Here is a 25,630-nt window from a genome sequence, read left to right as displayed (position 1 = left end):
CCCCCCCCCGCCCCGGGATGCAGGCCCGGCCCCACCCTGCAGTGGGCTCCCTCCTCCCGCCTCCACAGCCACCTCCCTGGCACCCTGTCTCTCTCTCTCCCTCCTGCTGGGCTCCCTGCTTCCCCTCTTGCCCCCCTCCAGCCATTGTCCACTCTGTGGCCAGGGCGCAACTTTATAAAACGCACCCGGCCGCTCCAGATCCTCCCATGGCTGCCCATTGTCCACTGGTGAGAGTGCAGATTTCTCTCTCTTCTCTTTTGCTTTTCTTGCTACTCTCTAAAAACAGAGCAGCGATAACATCATTTCTCGCTAACACAGCTCTGACATTTCATAAATCTCTGTCCCAGACAACTGGAAAGGGCTATATTTAACCTTCTGCCTTGTAGCTTTTAATGGAGGGACTTGCTTCAGGCGCTGCCTTCTAACGCCACAGGAGACCAGAACCTTTTCTTTGTTCTCCGCAGGCCAGAGCCGGCCTCTGCTTTCAGCGGGATGATGCAGGCTGCTTGGCCTCAGAACACCCGCCCTCCTCTCTCTCTCTCTCCAGGTGAAGGAGGTCCCCGTCCTACCCCCCGGAGTGTGCCCCCTCACCTTTCTTATCTGCAAATACTTGAAAGACTCCTTCTGAACCCCATAGCTGGAGAAGTGGGACAGCAGGTGAGCACAGGAATAGGACGGAGGACAGGGCCAGGAGGTGTGGGCCGGGCTAGGGGAGAGAGAGCCAGGAGGAAAAAAGTATCGTCAGGGGTCTAGTTGTGGCCGGGGCCAGAGGAAGTCATGCTAAGTAATGTGCCAGGCCCTGTACGCAAAGCTTTGCGCGTCTTGCCTTGTGGGACCCTCGCAGCAAACCTATAGGAGGCAGGTGCTATCCTTACCCACGTCGGACTCCACTGAGGAGACTGGGGCTCAGAGCAGTTCGGCGACTTACCCCAAGTCACATCCAGCTTGAAAGCAACACAGCCTCCAGCTCTGCCCTGAGCTGTGGAGCCCAGCCCAGTAGGGGAGGTGCTCTGATGGTCCTGGGGGGCTGCTTCCCACCTCTGCTTCCATATTCTGCTCTCTTCCGCCTTGCGGACGGCAGCTCCCGGGACCAGTCACCTTAAACAAGGAGCCGTAGAGTTCCTTTCGCTCCGTCTGTCCCCTGCACACCCAGGGTCCTGCCCCTGTCGCAGCCCCACCCTTGCCGCTCTCTCTCCCACAGTGCGGGGAATGACAGTCACCGCAAGCACTGGCCGGGAAGCCTTCGCTGGGCCGACAAAGGGGCAGCTCCATCGAAGGGACCTGCCCCAGAGCCAATGAGTGGTAACAGAGTGGTAATGACAGCCACGTTTGTAGGGCACTTTATTGTTTACCCAACTGCTTTCCTAGTCAGCCGTCGTAGGGAAGAGAACTCCAAGGTGATCTTAATGGTACACGGTACAGCTTTAAAGAACATTGAATTACGTGGCGAGAAAATGATTCACGCGCCCTGCTCTTTCTAGCTTTCTGATTACATCAAAGGGAAGGTCTCCGTGCGGTGCTCTTCTTGCAAATCTTCCTTTGGAACAGAGCTAGAGCAGGTCTCGGGCCCAAAGCCACTGACACGCAGTGATATCTACATAGGATTTAATTACTCTGCTCGGTTTCCACGGTATTTATTTTTACAGTGACTTTCTCTCTGGGGCAAGTGAGACTCCTTCTGTGTTGCTGTTTGGTTGCCAGAGACAATTTCCTCTCGTAGAAATTTACTTAAGCAAAAGACCTTGCTGTCGAGAAAAAGATGAAGTGAATCATGAGCAGGGCTGGCGGTGCCCAGATAGGGCAAAGCTCGCCCAAGTGGTACCTACATGGCGGAAGCTTGGGCACCGTTGGAACGTGGCAGTCGATCAGCACCAAGTTCCTCGAAGGCCCTGCGCGGTCTGCCCCTACTAGTGTTCTGGACGTCGTTGTCCCTTACTCCCCTCCCTCCCCCACACTATGCTCTTCCAAGCCTGCCAAGCCTTTGAGCATGCTGTGCCCTCTGCAATGGCTCCCCCGCATCCCTTGTCTGCCCATCAAACACAGACTCGTTCTTCAAGACTCAGTGTACATGCTACCTCCTCTAGGAAGCTGTCCTTTAAGCTAAGCACTAGGTTCATTTCTTTCTCTATTATAGTGTCTCTCCCGTGGCTATAATTATTTGTTTATAGGCCGACCTCTTCTACCCTATTGGTTCCAAATGCATTTTATAAGAAAAACTTAGAGAGGGAGGGGGTGGGGGAGGGGATACAAATGTGACTCCGAGTGAGGCCTGTGCACAGTGATTGGGCCCTGGGGACTGTCACAGCTCCTGGGATCACTTGGAATCGAGGCTTTCCAGATGCCAAACCAGAGCCTACACAGGCCACAAAGCCTGTCTGGGGACTGCTGCCTGGGGGGAGGGGGGGCTCTTGCAGGTCCCATGTATTGGGGTGCCTTTGAGATTAACACCTAGGATCTAGGGGCACCTGCGTGGCTCAGTCGGTTAAGCATCTGCCTTCGGCTCAGGGCATGATCCCGGGGTCCTGGGATCGAGCCCCTTGTCGGGCTCCCTGCTCAGGGGGGAGCCTGCTTCTCTCTCGCCCTCTGCCCCTCCCCCCTCACTCTCTCTCTCTCTCTTTCTCTCAAATAAATAAATAAAACCTTAAAAAAACCCCACCTAGGATCTAAACGAAGGAGGCAGTATTAGTTCAAGGGAAAAGCTGGGCTGTGACGCTGTCCTAACAACAGCCTCAGCTCACCCCACGAGAAGCTCTGGAACTGGATTGGTCCTTCAGGGTTGTTCTGAGTCAGGGTGAGGAGACCAGGTACCAGATGCAGGCTGCCCCCGGGCACGGCCCATGGCCCTGGGCGAGGCAGCACTCCTCTGAGGAGGTGGCTGGGCAGGGCCCAAAGAGGCCTGGCAGCCAGCAGCAGTCGGTCCTGGGGGAACCTGGGGGGACATCACCATGTCCACCACAAGAGCCTCGTCAGCGCCCCCTGCTCTGAGGCTTCAGTGCTGGGGAGGCGGGGAGAAGAGATCAGTGATTTGCAGGGCAGAGTGTGCCGGTCAAGACTTGGTGACTGGAAGAGCCTATTAAACATTTGTGAAAAGAATAAATGGCTGAGGGGCGCCCGGGTGGCGCAGTCGGTTAAGCGTCCAACTCTCGGTTTCAGCTCAGGTTGTGATCTCAGGGTCGTGAGATCGAGCCCCTCGTTGGGCTTTGTGCTCGGCGCAGAGTCCGCTTCAGATTTTCTCCCTCCTTCTCCCTCTGCCCTTCCCACTCGTGCTCTCTCTCCCTCCCTCTCTCTCTCTCTCAAATAAATAAAAATAAATCTTTTTTTTTTTTTTAAAGGAATAAGTGGCTGAATGTGATGTTCTAGGCACTGTGCTTAGAGGCAGGGAGCCAGAGACAAGTCACAGGGAACTTCTGGTATAACCGGGATAATAGATATGTAAAGAGACTCTTCCAGAACATTGTGGTAAGTGCTACAATGTCTACTGCAGACCGTGTGTCCACACCACTTTGTTCTTGCTTCTCTTGGAGGCCTTATCATAGGACCCTTCTAACAACCCTCTAGGGCATGATTTATTGCCCTCACTCTACACATGTGACAACTAAGATCCGGGGCTTCACTTAAATATCAACCGCTGGTCAGAATCCCCCGAGCCAGGCCGGCCCCCTGAACGGTCAAGCCCCACAGCCCGTGCCCTCTCTGCCCTACGCCACCCAGCCGCTCTCAAAGCCACGTGCAGTCCTTTGCACTTGGCAAAGTGCTTATTACATATATTTCGCCTTGTCATAGCCCTGTGAGGGAGCAAAATTAAGGTGTCAGAAGAAAGTAGGCTTTTACCTTTATTTTCTTAACCTGCCTGCTACGCTTTCAGAAATAGATATATTCTGATCATATTTATAACAGTGACATTCTTTTTTATTCTGCTTCTCTTTTTTTCCCTACACATTCTTAACCACCTGTGAAATTCTGCCATTACACTCATCTGTTCTTCCATATCTTGTCTCAAAAGTGAGAAAATTGTGATCAAAACCCAGTTAGTTCCTTTTGAGCTGTGAGGGGGGAAATGGGTTGGGTTTTTTTTTAATTTCAATCTCACTCAAAAAGGCAAAACTTTACTGATTTGAAACATTAAAATGCATGAAGCCAAGAGTATCTCTGATTTTATGTGTGATTAATACTCTAGGAGAGGTTTTTTTTTTGGGGGGGGAATTGTATAGGCTGAATAAAGGGCCATTTAGAGGCAACTAAAAATTACCCTTGAGGAGCTGGGTCTTGAGAAAGGCAGCTGCCCCTTGTCCCCTCCCCACCCCTAGGCTGGACCCTCTCCCCACCTTTGTGTCCACCCTCCTCCTCAAACTCTAGGCCCAGTCTCTTTCTTCTCTTCATTCCCCACCTACAAGATTTCCTGTCAACTGTCAGTACTGGCCCCATTTGAGGCTGTACCAAAAGAATTCTAGCATCTCTCCAGATGAGTTCCATTGTGGTCCGTCTGGTCCAGGAGTTCTCGTAAAGCAAAGCTTTTCTCCAGAGTTTCCCCAGCAGAAGCTATCATACTGTAGAAACCCAACAATGGCTCTATGTTCCAGAGGAGAAAAGTCTCCATATGTCCCCAGAGAGAATAAAAATGTACACACTCTCTGTCCGTGCTCAGCGTGCCTTCATTTGCCATCACTCACATAACTATAATTAAAATTTCCTCTCTCTTGGGACGCCTGGGTGGCTCAGTCGGTTAAGCGTCTGCCTTTGGCTCAGGTCATGATCCCGGGGTTCTGGGATTGAGCCCCACATCGGACTCCCTGCTCAGAAGGAGTCTGCTTCTCCCTCTGCCTCTGCCCCTCCCCCCTTCTTTCTCTCTCTCACTCTCTTTCTCTCAAATAGATAAATAAAATCTTAAAAAAAATCAGGGCACCTGGGTGTCTCAGTCGGTTAAGTGTCTGCCTTCAGTTCAGGTCATGATCCCAGGGTCCTGGGCTGGAATCTCCCTCTTCCTCTGTCCCTCCCCCCTGCTCATGCGCTTGCGCTCTCTCTCTCTCAAATAAATAAAATCTTAAAAAAAAAAAAAAGAAGGTAAACATCAGATTATCATATGACCCAGCAATTCCACTTCTAGGTATAGACCCAAAGGAATTGAAAACAGGACTTGAACAGATACTTGGATATGAATGTTCACGGCAGCATTATTCACAATAGCCAAAAGGCTGAAACAACCCAAATGTCCATCTGTGGATGAATGAATACACAAAATATGGTATATCCTGATAACAGAGAGCCATAAAGGGGAGTGAACTTCTAATCCATGTGACAATATGGTTGAGCCTTGAAGACATTCTGCTAAGTGAAAGAAGCCAGACAGAAAAGAAAAAATGTATGCTTCCACTTATGCAAAATGTCTAGAACAGGCCAATTCATAGGGACGGAAAGTAGACTGGAAGTTACCAAGGGCTAGGAGGAGAGCGGAATGGAAAATTAGTACTTGGTGTTTCCGTTTGGAGTGATGACGAATTTTGGAAATGGATGGTCGTACAACAATGTGAATATAGTTAATGCCACTGAACTATTCATTTCCAGTGATTAAAATGGTGAAATTTATGTTATACCTAGCTTACCACGATAAAAAAAAAATAGTTTAGGGTGCCTGGGTGGCTCAGTTGGTTAAGCGACTGCCTTCGGCTCAGGTCATGATCCTGGAGTCCCGGGATCGAGTCCCGCATCGGGCTCCCTGCTCGGCGGGGAGTCTGCTTCTCCCTCTGACCCTCCTCCCTGTCATGCTGTCTCTCATTCTCTCTCTCTCAAATAAATAAATAAAACCTTAAAAAAAATAGTTTAAAAAAAGACATGAGAGACCAAAAGATAGGAGAGACTTTAGAAGAATGCTGGAATAAGATAAAAAAGTTGGATACAAGACTGGGTATGTCTCCAGGATAAGAAAACTGTAACCTTTGGTGCCATCTTCCTTACTGGACAGAAATAACTTTCATTTCTACCAGACAAAAGTCATTCACAACTTGCCAGCCTTCTCCGAGGTAACTTTTTACTTTACAGAGTGGACTGTAGTCCATAGTGAATAGTCAAGCAGCCTCATGGATGATACTCTCATATGTTCTTGAAAGAGTGCTCAGCCATCTTGACAGCCTTGTTGTCAAGTTTTCGATCATTTTTTAACACCTCAAATAAGACATGACCAGCCACACTCCCATGTGCGTCTCCATGAGAGAAACTTAACCTCACGTGAACTTCGAAGCCTGACTCTCACGTGGCATTTACGTCTTGGTGGCACCTTCTGTGTGGCAGCCAGCAAGGGTAGTCCCGGGCCACACATCAGTCCCCAGTTAGTTCATAATGGTGTATTACCGCCAGACCCATCTTTCAAAGCACCACTTTCATTGTATTCCTGCCGCACAGAGAATTGAAATGACTCCTGATCTAGCCCACACTTCGTAGACTGGCTCACGGAAGCCTCTGGAATCTCACCCAGATAGAGATTTGGAAAGGAGCTTTCAAGTCTCATTGCACTCAGCCCCAGCCAGGTTGGTCTGTCCCAACTTCTTGCTGTGTCTCAGACCTCTGCTCAGGCAGATACTCCACCTTTTTGTCCCCGGCCCATCTCTTATCCTGATGGGCCTATGGCAGTTTCCCAAATCACACTCATCCATGTGTCACTGTCATGAATTTTGTTTGCTATCTGTGCAACTTTTTTTTCTTAATATCTACTCTTGGGGCGCCTGGGTGGCTCAGTCGGTTGAGCATCCAACTCTTGATTTCAGCTCAGGTCATGATCTCAGGATTGTGGGATCGAGCCCCTCGTCGGGCTCTGTGCTCTGTGTGGAGTCTGCTTGTCCCTCTCCACCCCCATAAATAAATAAATAAATAAATAAATAAATAAATAAATAAATAAAATCTTTAAAAAATAAAAATAGTGTACTCTTTTTTATTTAAAGATTTTATTTATTTGTCAGAGATAGAGAGAGAAAGCACAAGCAGGGGGAGTGGCAGGTGACAGGCAGAGGGAGAAGCAGGCTCCCCGCTGAGCAGGGAGCCCGATGCGGGGCTCGGTCCCAGGACCCTGGGATCATGACCTGAGCTGAAGGCAGACGCTTAACCATCTGAGCCACCCAGGTGTCCGAAAATAATAAAAAATTTTTACTTGCCCAACGCTGCAGGTTTGATGTGCTAATTAAAGAAAAAAGTTTATCTGTGTACCACCTGAAATCACATTTATTTCCTGCTTGATTGCGTTCTAATTGTTCGGTATGTTCGGCCTCACTTGAAGATTTTAAGCTCCTTGAGGACGAGTACCATGGCTTTGGTGTCCCTCCAGCATGCAACACCGACCTCAGCACTTGGCATGTCCCCACCATGTACCCTTTGATTGACTCAGTGTCCCATCTTCTTTGGTAAGCTTCTCATCAGAACACCAATGGCTTTCCTTTTTATCCCTTTAGTGTGCACAGAAACATCGAAAATGTACTCCTGGTCCTCCAGGGACTGATATTCTGGCTGAGGGAATAAGGTTCTTGGTAAGGCAGGCAAACTTAGCTCCCTCTTGGCCACCTTCCTCATGTGCTACGTTGAACAAGAAGTCTCCCTTCCCCTCAGTTTCCTCACGAATGAAATGACAATAATGATACCACCTGCCTTGCCCACGTCATAAAACGCACGGGAGGCTCCAGTGAAGCAATAGTTAGGTAAGTGCTTTGTAAACGAGAAAATGATATCCATGTTTTAGTCCAACGACTCCATGAAAATTAGTTCACAACACAAGATGGCCAAATAAAGAATGTCACAAGTCCCTGTGGCATCAGCTCACTAATGGGCGGAAAGATTCCAGAAAGCTTGCCTGAGATGGGTCATGAGGTATGAGTGGAAGTTCAGTAAAGGCTGGGAGTGGGGAGGGGTGGCCTGTCTAGGTGTGGAGGACGCGGGAAGCGAATTGAGTGAGGGAAGAAAGATGGCCAAACTAGGCAAATTAATTACCTGGGTTTCTGATAGACTTGTCTCCAAATGTAGAGGGGCAGCGTGGTATATGGAGACGAATGCAGGGGGGCGCCTGCGTGGCTCCGTCGGGTAAGCGTCTGCCTTTGGCTCAGGTCATGATCCTCGGGTCCTGGGATCGAGCCCCAAGTCAGTCGGGCTCCCTGCTTCTCCCTCTCCCTCTGCCCCCCACTTGTGCGAGCGCTCCCGCACTCTCTCTCTCTCTTTCTCACTCTCTCACTTGCTCTCTCAAATAAATAAATAATATCTTTAAAAACAAATAAATAAATAATTTAAAAAATTAAAAAGTTAAACCTTCCGGCTTTATCCACTAAGCTTCCAGCAAATAAAAGTATGCTCGCATTTCTAGAGATACATTTGAATTTCTCCAGTCAAATCCCGCCAGTCACCTCCAACACTGTCTCTTGCTGATGTTCATTACCAAAGGAAAAAAAGCCTTTTCTTTCTTTTCTTTTCTTTCTGCTGGTCCTTTAGCTTTGAGACACGGCAAGCCATCTCATCAATTTGCGAACATTCCTTTCAAATACTTACAAATTCCGTCTCGCTCTGATAGTGCCACACCTGAGTTCTATTTTATTCCCTCGACTGTTTCCCTATTTTGATTGGAATTGATTGCTGGGAAAGACACGGGGCTCTGGCCAGGACCCCACATGGCAGTAGAGAGGGTATGTCTGTCTAATACACAGGCAGTTACAAGTCACCTCCCGGGTAAGGGCCTCCTTATGCTGTTTTCTTCCAGGGGTAAGGTATTCTCTAGGGAGGGTGTCCCATAGGTGATTCATCTCTCCACTGATGGGTGTTGAGATTTAGTTCTTAAAATTCATTCATTATGGGCGACTGGGTGGCTTAGTCGGTTAAGCGTCTGCCTTCTGCTCAGGTCATCATCCCAGGGTCCTGGGATCGAGTCCCTCATCGGGCTCCCTGCTCCGCGGGGAGTCTGCTTCTCCCTCTACCCCTCCCCCCACCCCACCCCCCCGCTCATGTGCTTGCGCTCTCTCTCTCTCTCTCTCTCTCTCTCTCTCTCTCTCGTGTGCACGTGCACAAAGATAAATAAATAAAATCTTTTTTAAAAAAAGAAAGCAAACCACAGAAAGATACATACAGTTCTATAGAACGTATATGAAGTTGAAGAACATGCAGAACAGTGCCATATACCGTATATCGTTTATGAGCATATACAGAGTGCCTTTGAAAGCATGCGTGTGCATCATAGATATCCAATTCAGGAGGACAGCTACCTCAGTGGGGGAGGGGAATGTGATTGAGGCACACAAGGGGCTTCAACTGAACCTGTAATATTTTATTTCCTTAAATAAAAGTTCCAGGGGGCAGCTGGGTGGCTCAGTCGGTTAAGCGTCCTACTCTTGGTTTCGGCTCGGGTCATGATCTTGGGGCCGTGAGATTGAGCCCCGAGTAGGGCTCCATGCTGAGCGTGGAGCCTGCTTAAGATTCTCTCTCTCCCTCTCCCTCTGCCCATCCCCCACCCCCCTGCTCGTGCTCGCTCTCTCTCTCTCTAAAAAAAAAATGGAAAGAAAATAAAAGAAAACGTTCTGGGGCAAATATAGGGAAATGTGTTTGTTCCTAATACTTTTCTGTGTGCTTGAAATAGTTCATCATCTAAAAAAAGAAGAAAAGAAAAGCAGGGCGGAGGTTCCTGCTGCTCCTTTTTGCAGATGAGGAAACTGAGGCTCAGACGGGTTCACAGCCCAGCCCCTCTTGGAACCCACCCTTTTGTCCAGGGGCACCATAGAGGTACATCAGAGAGACCTATAACCTCTATGGGAAGAAATCTTGCACCCCGATTCACTGAGAATCCCCGTCTTTCCCAGACTCCAGTATAAGTCCTTGGAACGGATTTATGATTCTTGGCTTCGAAGCCCAAGAGGAGATCACTGAATTTTCTCAATTGTCACTGTAATGCTGGTGCCTGCCTGGCTGTCTGGGGCTTCTGGGTGCACTCGAACCAAGTGCGATGAGTGCTTGGGGCAAAGGTCAGATCCAAATCTGGTGTGGCAATGGCCTTTACCATGAGCCCACCATTGCAACATGGGTACGGTGAGAAGCAACAGCATCGCAAAGTGCTTTCTGGAACTGCACCACCTCTGGCCCGCAGCTTTACCCTGATGAGGTGACACAATGGGACCATCAGACCTTATCAGCAGCATTTGGCCTAAAACAGAAACTAGGAGGGGTAGGAAGGGCGGTCCTCGGTGCCTGGCCCTGTTGCCATGGTCCCCAAGCACTTTTTGCTTATTGTTTCTTTCAGTCATTTGTGACATCCATTAGCAAGCAGGATCGAGAGACTCTCTGAGGCAGACCAGGAAGAGAGTGGTTAACAGCGAAGATAAGACAGAGTAGGGAAGTAATTAAACAAACAAAAAGTGTGGGCGGCAAGAATTCGGTGCCTAGAAACAGGAGGCCCAGAAAACAGGGATTTTTTTAAGGAATCTTCTTGAGATGTCAGAGACTGAGGTGGCTGGGTCAGAATTAGCTAAGAAGTACCCATTATGGAGCTGCCATATGTTACAAGAACAGCAACTCTGTGCCCTGGATTTTCCAGAAAAGTCCTAGTTTCGAGTATTTGGTTCTGTTTGTCAGACCAAGAATCCTGTTTTGAGATTCAGAAAATAAGGTCACTGTGGTTATAGTAGCTCTATAAGTCATCCAGGAAAGGCTGATTTAGAGTTCACTCTGCCCTGGCTAGTTGGCAGGGAATCCCCACAGGGCCTGCCCCTGGGTCCCAAAGGCCCGAGCAAAGTGGCCCCCTATACAGCCAAGAAAGTGCCTCTGGACTCTGTGCCCCTCCACACCCCTAAAGCCCTCCAGGGAGGGTGTAAGCAAGAAAAGCATAGGTTTTGACCCCCACACCCTGAGTTTCAACATGCCCTGCATTAACTCCATCAACTTGGGCAACATTCTGAGCCTCAATTTCCTCCTCTGTAAAGTGAGAACAATACCCGTAACAGAGGGTTTTTCTAAGCGTCAAATGAGGTGTTAACCTTTCAAGCCCATACAAATGTTACTTGTTACAATTCATTCTGCCATTGGACAAATCGGGCTGCCACTTGCCAGGCACGAGGCCAGACCTAAAGGATATAGCCCAGGGGGGATCAGCAAACATTAGCCAAAGAATCACCAACCCCAGGTCCACACGGAAGAGAGACAGGGTCGAGTTTCTCTTGGTAAAAGTTGACTCTGGCTTCTGTGTAGAGTGAGAGGTCAGGAGATGGAGCTGGAGGCCCTTCGGGGGCTTCTGCCAGCCCTGCTAGCCTGGACTGGGGTGGTGGCAGCGCTGGCGAGAGGTGGTCAGCTTCTGGATCTCTTTTGGAGGCAGAAGCAATGGAACTTGGTGATGGACTGACATTTGGCAGCGAGGAGGAGGCAAGTAGCTTAGCTAATTGTGTGCCCAGGGCTTGGGCCACTGGGGCAGGGAAGACGGTCCCAAAGCTGCTAGGGAAACCACGTGGATGCTGCATTTCTCCTCTCCTCCCTTGGGTAGAGCAGGACAACTGAAGATTGCAAAGATTGCGACACTTCGATCTGGGTGATCTGCTCAGGGACGGGTGTATGTTCCTTAAGTTGTACTTACTTCAAACCTTTGGTTCAGTATTTCCGGTTCTGAGAGGCTAGAAGAGAAGAGAGCCCGAAAGGCCACGGGGAAATGGGAAGGGCCAAAGACAAGGCTGGATTTCATAACACTAGTTAACCACGCTTTAGAGGTTTCAGAGGAATTTCACACCAAGTACGCTTTGTCATATTTTGCCAATTCGGGCCCTGAGCCATGTCCTGACTCTCCCAGTCCAGTGCTCTGGCTATTTACTGCACCGCCAGGTCCTTAACATTTTGAGGGGTGGGAGGGGGAGGGGAGCACGTCTCTCCATGAAAGAAGAAGTTCTAATAAACATTCCAGGCCCTTCTGTATTGAAGCGGTTTATTCCATTTGCATTGAGAACGATTGGTAAGAGAAAATTTGCTATTTTCCCACACCACTTGTCCCTAACCCACATCAACAGGGCTTTCATGTCTCCATCCTAGCAGGCCCACCCTCCAGAAGCTATTATCTGCTGGACAATCGGGTGAGACCTCTTGTCTTTTCTCCCTCTCTCAATTAAACTCTAAGGACTGAGGTTCCCATCTGTCTTGGAGCAAATAAATCTTTTGTTCTGTTTCCCAGAAGCTGGAGCACTTTTTTTCCCCCTTTCTCCCACCTCTATAGTTCTCTTTTTCAAAACACTTGACCCTCTTAGTGATTTTTAACTGCAGATGGCAAATTAAATTGGTTTCCCAAACCTGGATCAAGCCTTCTCTCCGAAGCCCGCTGCTTTCACCCTGCCTCCACCCATCCCTGAACAAGGAAAGAAAAAAAAAATCGCATGCACATGTTCCTAAGTTCTTATTTTTCTCTTTGTCAGCAGTGTTACCTTAACAGGAAGGTAGCCAAACTGCTGGGAAGAAATAGCAGGGTGTATTCCTACTGGGTAGGTTTCTCTCTCCACGGTGGATAATGGCGTCCGTCCTTGAGCCATCGTCCCGCATGGCACCTTCCTCCTCTATGGGAAGACAGGGGTAGCAGGAGATGCCAAAGGCTCGCGTTAAAGCTGAGCAAGGAGCCAACAGAAGTGGAATGGCTCTCCATTCACAGATCTTTGTGGGGTTGGAAGATGACAGGAAAGAGAAGGTGAAGATGGAAGAGTGCAGGAAAGGGGTGGACGAGAAAGCGGAAGGCGAAAGGGGTGTTTGCAAGTAGAAATAAAACTGTGAGAAGAATAAGAGAAACTGATGTTTTGTTGAAAACCATCCATACTTTTATACTATTATATAAACTGTTATAATAAACTATTCCAATATATAAAATATAAATATAAGGAAAGCGGTGCCTGACTGGCTTAGTTGGTGGAGCATGCGACTCTTGATCTCTGGGGTGTGGAGTCGAGCCGCACGTTAGGTGCAGAGGTTACTTAAAAACAAAATCTTTAAAAAAAATAAAACAGGGGCGCCTGGGTGGCTCAGTCGTTAAGCGTCTGCCTTCGGCCTGGGTCATGATCCCAGGGTCCTGGGATCGAGCCCCGCATCGGGCTCCCTGCTCAGTGGGAAGCCTGCTGCTCCCTCTCCTGTTCCCCCTGCTTGTGCTCGCTCTCTTGCTCTCTCTCTCTCTCTGTCAAATAAATAAAATCTTTAAAATAAATAAATAAATACATAAATAAATAAAATATAAGTAAAGTTTTATTTTTGTAAAAAAAATACCACATTTGTTGTTAAAACCTCAAATAGTACTGGAGGATTTAAAGTGAAAAGTACAGGTTAGAGTCCTTTCCTCTCCCTCTCAAAGCCCTCCTCATCCCCCCCAGAAGCCATCGATGGTAACAGTTACTTGTGTGTATGCAGACTTCTTCAGTGCATATATAAACATATGTGTGCTTTCTTTTTTATTTATTGGTTAAATCTTAAGTAGGCTCCATGCCCAACATGGGGCTTGAACTCACCACCCTGAGATCAAGAGTCGTATGCTCTGCTGACTGAGCCAAACAGGCGCTCCGTGTGTGCTTTCTATGTGCACAAATGAGATCATACTGTACATGCTGGCCATTCCTTGTTCTTTTTTTTTTTCCTTAAACTTAACAATAACACTTTGAAGTTTTCCCAGTTCTACTCATAGAGATCTACTTCATTCTTCATAATGGCTGCATGGCATCCCATTGGATGGATGCCCTGTGGTATGTGAAACCCATCCCCTGTTGATGGACATTTAACACTATCCAATAGAAACGGAGTGTGAACCACAAATGTGAGCCACCTGTGAAATTTAGAGTTTTCTAGTAATAGCCACATTTCCCCCCCACTGATCTGAAATGCCACCTTTATTATACATTACACATGTATAATGCACCTATATTATACATTTAGAAATGCCCACATATGGGACACCTGGGTGGCTCAGTCGGTTAAGCAGCTGCCTTCGGCTCAGGTCATAATCTCGGGGTCCTGGGATCGAGTCCCGCATCAGGCTCCTTGCTCAGCAGGAGGCCTGCTTCTCCCTCTGTCTGCAGCTCCCCCTGCTTGTGCTCTCTCTCTCTCTCTCTCTGACAAATAAATAAATAAAGTCTTTAAAAAAAAAAAGAAATGCCCATATATACATGAATTTGTTTTGGACGCTTTTATTTCATTCACCGATTTGCCAGCTTTGACACCAGCATCCCCCACTTCCAGCAATAACATGTAAAAAGTAAAAAGAGAGCAATGAAATTAATGACATATTACATTTTATCCAACATATCAAAAATATTTCAACATGAAATCAATATTAAAAATTATCAATGAGGCATTTTACATTTTTGTTTCATATTGTCTTTTTTTTAAGATTTTATTTACTTATTTGAGAGAGAAGGGGAGAGAGAGAGAGCACAAGCAGAGGGGAGAGGGAGAAGCAGACTCCCTGCTCCCCTTGGATCATGGCCTGAGCCGAAGGCAGACGCTTAACCTACTGAGCCACCCAGATTCCCCTAAGTCTTTATTTATTTATTTATTTTTAAAGATTTTATTTATTTATTTGAGAGAGAGAATGAGATAGAGAGCATGAGAGGGGGGAGGGTCAGAGAGAGAGGCAGACTCCCTGCTGAGCAGGGAGCCCGACGTGGGACTCGATCCCGGGACTCCAGGATCATGACCTGAGCCGAAGGCAGTTGCTTAACCAACTGAGCCACCCAGGCGCCCTCTTTATTTATTTTTATTTATTTGTTTCTTAAGTAGGCTGCATGCCCAGTGTGGAGCCCAACTCGGGGCTTGCACTCATGACCCTGAGATCAAGACGTGGGCTGATACCAAGAGTCAGACGCTTAACCAACTGAGCCACCCAGGCGCCCCTCATATTAAGTCTGTAAAATCCAGTGTGCGTTTTATACTTACAGCGCATTTCACTTCAGACTAGCCAATTTCAAGGGCTTAAGAGCCACGTGTGGCTGGTGGCTACTGTACTGGACGGTGGAGGTCTAGTAGACTAGAGGTCCAAAGTGTCCCCACCTCTGTGGTGGGTGGGAATGGATTAGAAGTGCAAAGGCTGAGGACAAAAAAGCCTCAACTTTACCACTCGGGGCAACTCATGGGTCCTCTTGGGTCCGTGGTAGGTGACCCCCATAAAGTCACTGCATGCTGGCTTGGTCCACGACAGAACATCCTACTTCTCCCTGTACTCAAGACCCAATGCCCCATTTCCTTTTCTTCAGAAAGAGAGTGGTGTGGCAATGGCTCTCTGAGGAAAGCCTGGTGCTGGGGTTCGGGGGGGGTGTGTGCTGGGAGGAACCCACACCGTGGCTTACTCAACTGTGAGATCTTAACCAGTGGTCCCATAGCCATGGCGGCCCAGCCCAGAGCGCGGAACGGTGAGCGCGGACTGGGAGTGGATGCGCGGCGGCCGAGAGGGACCTTGCATGGGGGCCGGCGGTGTGGGAGGAGGTAGGTGGCCGGAGAGCACTAGGGACAGGGAAACCAGTTTGGGCCAGGCCTGAGCATTTGGACTCCACAGCGGGCTTGAGGGCTCGCTCGCCCCTGGGTTGGCGAGAAGCTGAGGAATGTGATTATCCCCTGAAGGGCAGCATGCAGTCCCTGGGCAAAGGTGGTGGCCACATGCCCACTGCCTGACTGATTTCCAAACTGACCCTCCCCCAGCCTACCCCTCGTCCACTGGCCCGCCGCAGGAACCAAACCCATGGCAGTAGGCCAGGCCAAGGCCTCAGGGTGGACTCCGGTGGGGAAGAAAGAATGTCTTCCTAAGGCAGCTTGGGAAGGAGCCCCCCTTTGCCGGCTCACCCCCAGTTTCCCTTTGGTGGTATCGGGGTGGCACACCGGCATTCCTCTTTCCTTCCTACCCCTGCCTCCTCCGGCCCTGTGGCCTAGAAACTCTTAGCAGCATCAGACTCCTGAGCAGCAGAACCCGGCTGCTTTCTGGCTGGGTGCATAAGCTGGAGCCTCCCGGCGAGTCGAGCCTCAGCCAGTGGAAAAGGACTAGGAAGCCAGAGCAGCTTCACAGCAAATCAAAATCCCATATGCACATGGTGGCTTCACCCCAGCTTCCACTGTTCTATCCCCCTCCCTCAGCTGGCCAAAGGGTGGGACCCCTGCTGACTAGGACCCTTCCCCAAATGTTGGTAGCTCAGCACTTCATGCAGAGCCTGGCACATATGTGGGACTTACCCAATAGAGTTCTCTTGGTTGGATGGATGGATGGATGGATGGATGGATGGATGGATGGATGAACATATAAGGCAGATGGGTGGATGGGTGGATGAATGGATTAACATGTTCTAGATACTATCTTTGCTGTAGCATATACTCCCAGTACTCTAAAAATCAAATTTGTCACATCATCACTTTAGTGCTTTTTTTTCTAGGCACCTAGGCTCCCACTAATCACTAACTAAGAAAAGGTGAGGAGTACAACCAGTCAGAAGATTCCTGAGCATAGGCTGGGAGAATGGCCTCACAGCCTTGCCTCTCCTCACGTTACTGCTGTTAGGGTCTTCTGGCCCTACTCATCCTACCTCGAGAATCGAGAGCATGGGCGTTGGCTTCAAGTCTCAGCCCCGCTATTCCCTATCTATGTCATTTCACCTCTCCAAGATTTAGTACTTTGTTCTGTAAAATGCAGCTAAAAATACCATGTGGGATTGTGGTAAGGAATAAACGAAAAAAAAAATGTATCAGTTTGAACACTATGAAATTGCCCTGAAACAATTGAATATCAGCAATTTTGTATGGTTCAACCTAATACATCAAGTGCTTTATAAAGTATGAAACGCTGTAATAAGTAGCCTTATGTTAGTCTTCATTATTCTTTTTTTTAAAGATTATTTATTTATTTATTGGAGAGAGAGAGACAGAGATAGAGAGAGTGGGAGCAGGGAGGAGAGGGAGAAACAGTCTCCCCGCCGAGCAGGGAGCCCGACACGGGGCTTGATCCCAGGACCCCATGATCATGACCTGAGCCGAAGGCAGCCGCTTAACTGACTGAGCCACCCAGGCGCCCCTAGTCTTCATTATTCTTAAGAGATATAATTCGAAAGTCAGAATATAATTTTAGCAAGAAGTGACTAATCCTTTTCACCAGAATACAGGTCACACTGACAGAAGCAGCCACTCCTCCACCAGTCACAGATGCAGGCATTTCCTGGAGCCGTTAGGCCTGGGAAATGGGGACCGGCTATTGTCAGGAGACTAGACTGGCTCTTAGAAAGCAAAGGACGTGAGGAGCAGGCTGACTCATGGCAGCCCCTCCCCGGAAATGATTTAACCACAAGAGTGCGGGAGGAAGGGCCACCTTCTCCTAACCTGGGGGGGGGAGTGCCCACTGCCCAGCTCAAGTTCTAAGGCAGAGATGGCCTAGGACGAGCCTTCCTTCCCAGGGACAGAGCCACCCTCTGGGAGGAAACTAAAAGGAGCTACCTGCCGGCTTTTGTCTCCCTAGTGGCGGCTATTAAGCCCAGGTCCTCTTGATCTGGCAAAGATCCAGGCCTGACAAAGCTCCAATTTGTTGCTGATCGCCACAGTGACCACTAGTCAATCCCAGCCCCAGCTGTACAGGTCACTGAGATTTCAGGCCAGAAGGGGTTGTGAGGAGTCAAGAGAAATGCCCGTCGATGGACCGAAAGACCGCTAAAGCACCAAGCAAACATTTGTAGAGCGCCTGCCCAGTGTTTCCTGCCAAGGGCATGATTGTCATTTTGTGCAGGACTTCTCTGCATTTTGTGCAGTTCTTCTTTGTACAGGACCGTCCCACACATTGCAGGACATCTAGCAGCAAGATAAGGGTAGGGTGCACCCAGTAAGCTTGAGAGCTGAGTGAGTCCCGCCTGTCCAAGGCTCCGTAACTATGTGTTGGCTTGATGGCTGTGAGCTACCCCATGAGCCTGGTGCTTGGGTGATCCTGGCTGGACCAGTGAACTCATGTAATGTTGCTTGGATAGGGCCTGGGACCCGAGGAAAGAAAAGTCAGGGAAGGGGCACCTGGGTGGCTCAGTCGGTTAAGCATCTGCCTTCGGCTCAGGTCGTGTGATCCCGGGGTCCCGGGATGGAGCCCTGCATCAGGCTGGGAGTCTGCTTCTCCCTCTGCCACTCCCCCTGCCCATGCTCACTCTCAGAGAAGACATCCCCCAAGAGCTGCCCAGCTGGGGTTTCTGCAATGAGCCTTGGCCAGAGAGCTCGCCCAGAGAGTGGGGCCGACTCAGCCCAGTGCCCAAGTGTCAGTTTCCCAGTGTCCACCAGGATGCCTGACATGTGTTCAGGGAAGTGCAAATCTCCCAACCTGAGCTACAGCGTAGGCTCCCCAGAGCACAAAGGGGTTTGACCAGGAATCTGTGAACTTGGATGGGGAAGAAAAAGACAACCGTATCTCTGCTAACCTCTATTTGCACCTTGGCTTCCATTACGAATGCAGGCAGCACCCCCACAGTAGTACTAGCCATACCCGTGACTCTGTTTCCAATAGGAGGCACAGAGATTTTTATATTTCATTACTATTGCTGCCGACATCTTGAAGTATCGTTACACTCGTGACTACTTCCAAAGTACGGCACTTACTGGACCCACCACTAGATCACTCTCCTTAATGGGCTAATAATGAAACATGTATTACAGTATCATAAATTTTAAAACATATATATATATATAAAGATTTTATTTATTTATTTGAGAGAGAGAGAGCACAAGCAGGGGGCGGGGAGAGGGAGTAGCAGACTCCCCGCCGAGCAGGGAGCCTGACGCCGGGCTTGATCCTAGGACCTGGAGATCAGGACCCGAGCCGAAGGCAGTTGCTTAACCGACTGAGCCACCTAGGCGCCCAAATTTTAAAACATATATTAATAACTGTCTTTAAGTATCATTGGCTTCCTTTGTAATCCTATATATCTTATTTTACACTTATAAAAACTCTCCACAAAGGGATCCATAGGTCTCCTCCGACTCCCAAAGGAGTCCAAGCTGTAAATATGTCACAGACTCTTGTATTAGAGAGCTGGCAGGAAATCAGGCCGATCGGGGTCAACTGGGAAGACCTGGAACACAAGGAGAGGCAGCATGGATGTGTGCTCATAGGCACCAAGGGGATACCAAAGGTTGTGGGTTTTTTTTTTTTTTAAGATTTTATTTATTTATTTGAGAGAGAGAGCGAGAGCACATGCATGCACATGAGTGGCGGGAGGGGCAGAGAGAGGGGCAGACTCCCCGCTGAGCAGGGAGCCCAACGCAGGGCTCCATCCCAGGACCCTGGGATCGTGACCCGAGCCAAATGCAGACGCTTACCCAACTGAGACACCAGGTGCCCTGATCCTAAAGGTTTTTAAAGAGGAGGCTGCCCAAGTGATGCTGAGGTTTCCAGCCTGGGATTCTAGAGAGGGCCGCAGCGTTCATAGAAATAGAGAAATGGGGAGGAAAGGTTGATTAGGGTAGCAGGAGAGGGTTCTGCTTTAAACATATTAAAATGAGGGCTGAAAAAAATGGACATCCAGGTGAAATTGGCTCTGGGCAATGCAAGAGGGCAGACTGGGAGAGTGGCCATAGCAACAGAAAAGATGTGGGAGTCATCCTTTGGAGTAATTGCGGTCATCAAGGGAGAAAGGGCAGTGTGAGAAAAGAAGCCAAGGCAAGGGGCTGTCCTAGGCTGACTTCCCCAGGAAGCAGAATCTGAGACCGAGCTTTGCATGCAGGTTTGTTGGGGACTGCCTTCTATGACAGCAGCTGTGAGGGAGTGAGGGTGTGACCGGGGTTGGTCAACAGCGGGAGTTGAACTGAAATCCACTTGCCCCGGGCACCTCGGCTGATCCCATAGGGAGCTCGAAGTTGGGCGCGTCCTTCAGATGGCCCCGACTGAGTCTGGGCAGCGGGGCCTTTCCCCTCCCCAATCTATTGACTAGTCTGCGGATGCAGGCTGGCCTCCAGGCCAGGAGTGTTACCTTGGAGGGGACCCAACTCTGAGCCATCAGCCAACACGTCTGGCAGCTGGGAGAACGAGTGCCTTGGTCCCGAATGGGGGTATCAGGCAACTCAAGGTCTCCTGTCCCACCCCTGCAGAAAGGACAACTGGCTGCCCCCCCCCCCCCCGCCCACCACCACCACTGTGCAACCCACAGCGAGTTACGGGAGTCCCAGGACAGGGAACCAGGGCCTAAAAGGGATTTGAGTCCTTGATACCTGCAGTTCAGAGTCCTCAGTATCTCCTGCACATTTTTCCTTGTGGGGCTAAGCTGGAGGGGATAGGGTGGCTGGGGGGCAGGGGAGGTTGTAGGGAGCTGAGCTATTGCCATCCTCTGCAGTTTGTTTTAAGAGGTTACCAAACTAAGCAAACCAAACACTATAGAAACAGGTTCTGTGGCCTCTGCGTCCCTCCCTTCCTCCTGGGGGGACCCACATCTCAAAGAGGGGATGTCACCACAATTGAGGCTGGAGTACTGGTCACAGGGCCTGTGGGCTCCCCAGGAAATGGTAACTGCTAGAGCTGCCAAGTGGAAGGAGGTTGGGCTTCATTTTGAAAGAGGGAAATGTAACAACTTGACTTTTGATTTTTGACTTTCATGTCCTTATACCAAAAAAGCAAACGAAATAAAGCTCCTGCACTGACCAGGCATAAACGCCCCCCGAACTTGGAAATTGAGAGAAGCTGTAGGAAACCTGAATCTAAAAAAAGTCCTTCCGTCCTCAAAAATATAACAGGCTCTGACTTTGCCAAATGATCGGCCAAAAAGACCAAGTGTGGCCTGAAGGCCAGTTGTTGTGGTTATTGTTCTAAACCGTTTTTAAAAAATAATTTAGGTTAGTTGTCAATCCACTTTCTAAAAAATCTTAAGATCTGACCGCACCGGACATGTTGGCTAATACTGAGGAGTGCTGCCCGTTCGCGGGTAGGCATGGGGCTCCCCCATTTACCTTGGGCCCCAATTCGACCAGCTTCTCTCCTTAGCCTGGGCCCTGGCAGGTCAGCATTTGCATTCAGCAGTGCTAGACTTCGCGAAGCTGCATGCTGGGGCTGTGATGGTGGCCGATGTTACGGATCTACCTACAGGGCTATCTCTGCCCTCCGCTGCTCACCACCTAGTGGGGGACTTGCACCCACCAATCAAGACCTCGCAGACCCATGTGTACCAACAGACAGAAAAGACAGAGTCCCGTGGGGCCTTGGCGGAAGGAGCCACAGACGTGGTTGAGAGAAGTTGGGCAACGCACCGAGATTCTAGGAGGGCAGATGGACTTCTGTTGGGTGGAAGAGGGCAGGGGTGGGGGGAAGAGGCACGTCAGCACAAAGGAGTAGTAGGGGCCAAAGAATGGCGCTTCCAAAGGAGATGAGTGACATGTTCCAGCTAATACTGAGGAGTGCTGCCCCCTGGTGGAGAGGGGTGGAGGCCAGCTTGAGGAGGACTCCCGCCGGGCCAAGGAACTGGCATCTTATCCTAGAGGTTCTGAGGCTCTGGCACGAGCTGATCTGACTTGCGTGACTACACGATGACTCTGGTGGCCCCATGGAGAGCAAGATCCGAGGCAGGGAGGGCGGGCAGGAGGTTCTCGCAACTGTTTAGGTGAGAGGTCACGGCGCTTCGATTTGGGCAGGTGCCAGTGAGTGGGGGAAGGGACAGATTCAAGAGGGACTTAGGAGGTCAGATTGATGGGTCCCGGGGATTCTTCAAAATGGGCGGGCCCAGTGGCACACCATGGCACGCTGGTGAGCTCGGTGATCCTGTCCTCAGCAGTAGCGGCCCTTTGGTCGGGGTTCTGGGACGTTAGCACTTGCCCATCCATTAGCACACTCCAATCTCAAAGCCAAAGACGGCCAACCTCCTGCCCGTCCACAAGGCAGCTGGCTTCTCCAGGAGCTCCCTAGCTTCCCTCCTGACACCGTGGCACAGTGCGCCCCTCCTGACTTGAGCCGTAAGGACAGCAAGGCTTCGGGCAGTACTCCACTGAGTGACTTCGAAGTCACCCAATCGTCAACCTGCCCTGGGAAGTAGGCATGACTTGTATGCCTTTCTACAGATGAGGACACTGAGGCTCATCAGGTAATGTGACTCTCCCAGGGTCGCACGGCTACTAAGTGACAGAGCGAGGATTTGATCCCGTGCAGTCTGCCCCTGAGCCTAATTCTGCTGCCGGTGCAGGATGGAAGAACGGTCACCAGGCACCCAGCCTCGTAGCACTGGGCGACTCCACGCTGCCCCGGTGAGCATCCAGACTGGAGACCCCCAGCTGTTAGCTAGCCTTTCAGATTCTGAGAACGTGGGGAGATGCAGGCCGGCGGGGGGCGGGGGTTTGGGGGCGACGTGAACACGGCCCGAGTGGCCAGGATAGCAGGCAGTGAAGGAGAGTGGTCAGATCCCATGGCTCCCTAGCCCCAGCCCAAACCATAAACCCTCCAGTAGCGTTCCACTGTGCGGACGATCAGATCCAAATTCCTGACTGTGACCTGCGAGAGCCTGAAGTCATCTGGCTCCTGCCCACCTCTCCAAGGTTTTTCTTACTACACTCCCCCTCCCTCCTTAGGGTCATTCTTTCCCACCGCAGGGCCTTAGCACTTGCCGCTCCCCAGGCCAGGCATGCTCGCCCACCGTGCTTTGCGTGGCTGATTCCTTCTCATCGTTCCAGTCTCTTCTGCAAAGTCCATGAAGGCAGGGACTGTGTCTGTCCTGGTCACCACTGTATCCCTCAATGCCTATGTGCCCAGTGCACAGAAAGGACCCAATAAGTATTTGTTGAATGAACGAACTAATTATTTTGGCACCTACTGTGTGTCAGGTTCTTTGCAAATATTGATTCATTGACCCTTCAAAACATCCCAGTGAGTTCGCTGTGGTTATTAGCCCCACCTTGTAGATGAGGAAAACGAGGCACAGAGAGGTGAAGTGACTTGCCCAAGATCACGGGGCTTAGGGAGAGACAGAGTTGGGATTTGACTTCTGATTTATGCTGGCTCCCCTACCAACACATGGCTTCAAAGTGTGCATTCAAATAGGATCTTTCTTTTAGAGAGAGCGAGAGAGCATGCATGCACGTGAGCAGAGGACGGGGGCAGAGGGAGAGAGAGAATCTCAAGCAGGCCCCCCCACCACCCTGACACAGGGCTTGATCTCAAGACCCTGAGATCATGACTGAGTTGAGATCAAGAGTCAGACGCTTAACCGACTGAACCACCCAGGCGCCCCTCAAACAGGATCTTAATTGAGAAGGTCTAGGGTGCTATCCTTCCACGAACTCTTTCAGATGGCTGACTTGGGCTTCCCCGGGAAGGAATTGAAGCCATCGGGTGGCCTCTCAGCTGGGGTTAGCTATGCTGCTTGTCCCACTTTTTCATTCTTATTTATTAAAAACCCCACGGATTTAGAGAAGTACCTCAGAAAGCGAAGCAGAGTTTACCTCAGTGAGAAAGTCATCCCGCCCCAGTGGGAGATGCAGCCGAAACCCACAGGACTCAGCATCCCCTGGAGGATGGCGGGAACAGAGAGGCAAAATGCCTCCCTCCGGCTCCATTGTTTTTTCTCCACCAACTTCTTGCTCCTCCGAGTGCGGTCTGAGAACCAGCAGCAGCAGCTGGAAGGTAGTTAGGAACACAGAATCCCAGCACCCAGCCCTCTGCCCACCCACTGATTCGAACCTGCATTTTAACAAGATCTCCAGGGGATTCAGATGCACAAAAAAGGTCTGAGAAGCGCTGGCCTGGAGGGCAGCCTCTGAGACTGATGTGGCTCATCACCAGACTGGAGCTCCCTGGGGGTACTCGCAGTGGGGACTCAGTAATTGCTGAGTGAGTACATCTGTGAAGGAATCTAGTCACATACAGCCAGTTGTAGGCACAGATAGGATCATTTCCTAGGGGCGCCTGGGCAGCTCAGTCAGTTAAGCGTCTGCCTTCGGCTCAGGTCATGACCTCGGGGTCCTGGGATCGAGCCCCGCATCGGGCTCCCTGCTCCGCGGGAAGCCTGCTGCTCCCTCTGCCTCTGTCCCTCCCCCTCGCTCCTGCTCGCGCTCTCTCTCTCTCTCAAATAATAAATCTTTAAAAAGGAAAAAAAATCCTTTACTAGGCACGTTGTGCCGCCTCCTGTCACCCACCCCTGCAAGCCGCCCAACGCAGAAGTCCAGCCCTGAGACCCTCCTGGCCTGTGGTCCCGCGAGGGAGGCCCAGCGACAAGGAGTTTATCCAGATAGGCCTTAGAATTTGGATAGGATGTCGAACAGGCTTGTCCCTTCCTTGTCCCCTCAGTCTTCTCACCCCCCGCCAAAGGAGGAACTTCTGAGGTGCCCGTGCTCTCTTTGTTGCTCTCCTCACTGAGGGCATGGCCTCCTCAGCACACGTTGGCCGCCACAGTCCCCATGTCACTTCTCAAATGGCCCCCTGGAAATCGAAGTCCCTTCCAAGGTGGAGAAGGTGCTGCCAGGTTCTGGCTACCAAGCCCTCGCTGAGTGTGGAACCAAAATAAACCCCTGTTGGTATGGAAATGGGTCGAATTATTTTAAGAAAAAAATTGCTCCTTCATTAAGTCACGTTGTTATGGCAACCGGGATTAGGAAAGTAACTTGGCCGAGGAGGTTATGTGCAATGTTTTGGGACTGAGAGCTTTCAGGATAGTGGAAAACACTTTAGGAGCTCATTCCCCAGCCCACCCCCCGCCCTTGGCTCTGCCAGGCTAAGGAGGAGGAGGGCCAGCTGAGGTTCAGCCCGTCGTACCCCGGCGGGCTTGTGCCGAGGGGCTGTGGTGATGCAGGCCAAGGTCATAACTGATATGTGGGAAAGGAAGCTAGCCGGGAAGAGGACATCCTGACCAGAGATCCAGCACTGAGTGTGCACGCGGGCCTCTCCCTTGGCTGCAAGAGGAATGCTCCCACCTTCCCGGCATGAGGGGGCGAGGTGGGAGAGTTGAAGAAAAATTCCAGTAGCTACTCTTGATTGGGTCTTCACTGTGTGCCAGGTACTGTGCCAAGTTCCTGACACGCTCACTTTCAGTCCTCAAAACCACCCGGTCAGGTGCTATTAGCTCCATTTTATAAATAAGGAGACTGAGTCTTAGGTCAGTGGAGTGACTTGCCCAAGGTCAAACGTAAGTACAGACCCGGGATTGGAATCGTAGGCTCTACCTGTGCTCTCTGCCGCAAAGTCAAGGGACTCTTAGGGTGAAACACGAACCCAAGCTATTATCTTCTGCCCTCCTTCATGCATTTATTTATTCATTTAGCCAAAAATCCTTTACTGAGTACTTAGTCTGTGCCGGGCCCTGAGGAGAGTACGGACATAGTACACTGGCTTTTTGCTTTTTTTTTCCTCTTTTTTTTTTATGAGCGCCAGGACCGTAAGCTGTTTTAATCTGATTGTCCGGTGACAATATAAATCATTGATTTCATAAACATTTTTCTAGTTTTATTGAGAAATAACTGACATACCTCGCCGTATGAGTTTAAGGCGTACGTATGGCGTGCGTATACGGTTTGATTTACATATATATTGTGACGCGATCACTACGATAAGTTCAGCTAACATCCGTCTTCTCGGATCCGTAACAAGGGAAAGGAAGAAGAAAAGAAGAAAGGGGACACATTTCTTCCTTGTGATGAGAACTCTTGGGATTGACTCTTGACGACCTTCCTCCGGATCCCAGGGCAGTGTTAGTCACAGTCACCGTGC

At 50.1% G+C, this 25,630-nt stretch overlaps 1 protein-coding gene and 1 long non-coding RNA gene across 4 annotated transcripts in view; both read left to right on the top strand.

Moving 5' to 3' along the window:
* The window catches only part of LOC102741650 (NHS-like protein 2), a 71,522-nt gene that overhangs the window by 1,660 nt on the left and 44,232 nt on the right, over positions 1–25,630 (top strand). The gene's annotated exons all lie outside the window — the stretch shown is intronic.
* On the top strand, positions 18,699–25,176 carry LOC145717829 (uncharacterized). Its single transcript, XR_014141299.1, has 2 exons — positions 18,699–22,179; positions 22,501–25,176. It is a non-coding gene; the product is annotated as an uncharacterized LOC145717829 (long non-coding RNA).

This window comes from Leptonychotes weddellii, chromosome X, assembly GCF_054177405.1.
Source record: "Leptonychotes weddellii isolate Sample4059 chromosome X, ASM5417740v2, whole genome shotgun sequence".
NCBI lineage: Eukaryota > Metazoa > Chordata > Mammalia > Carnivora > Phocidae > Leptonychotes > Leptonychotes weddellii.
Note: the sequence above shows the minus strand (reverse complement) of the source record. Positions and strands in the feature narration are given on the sequence as shown.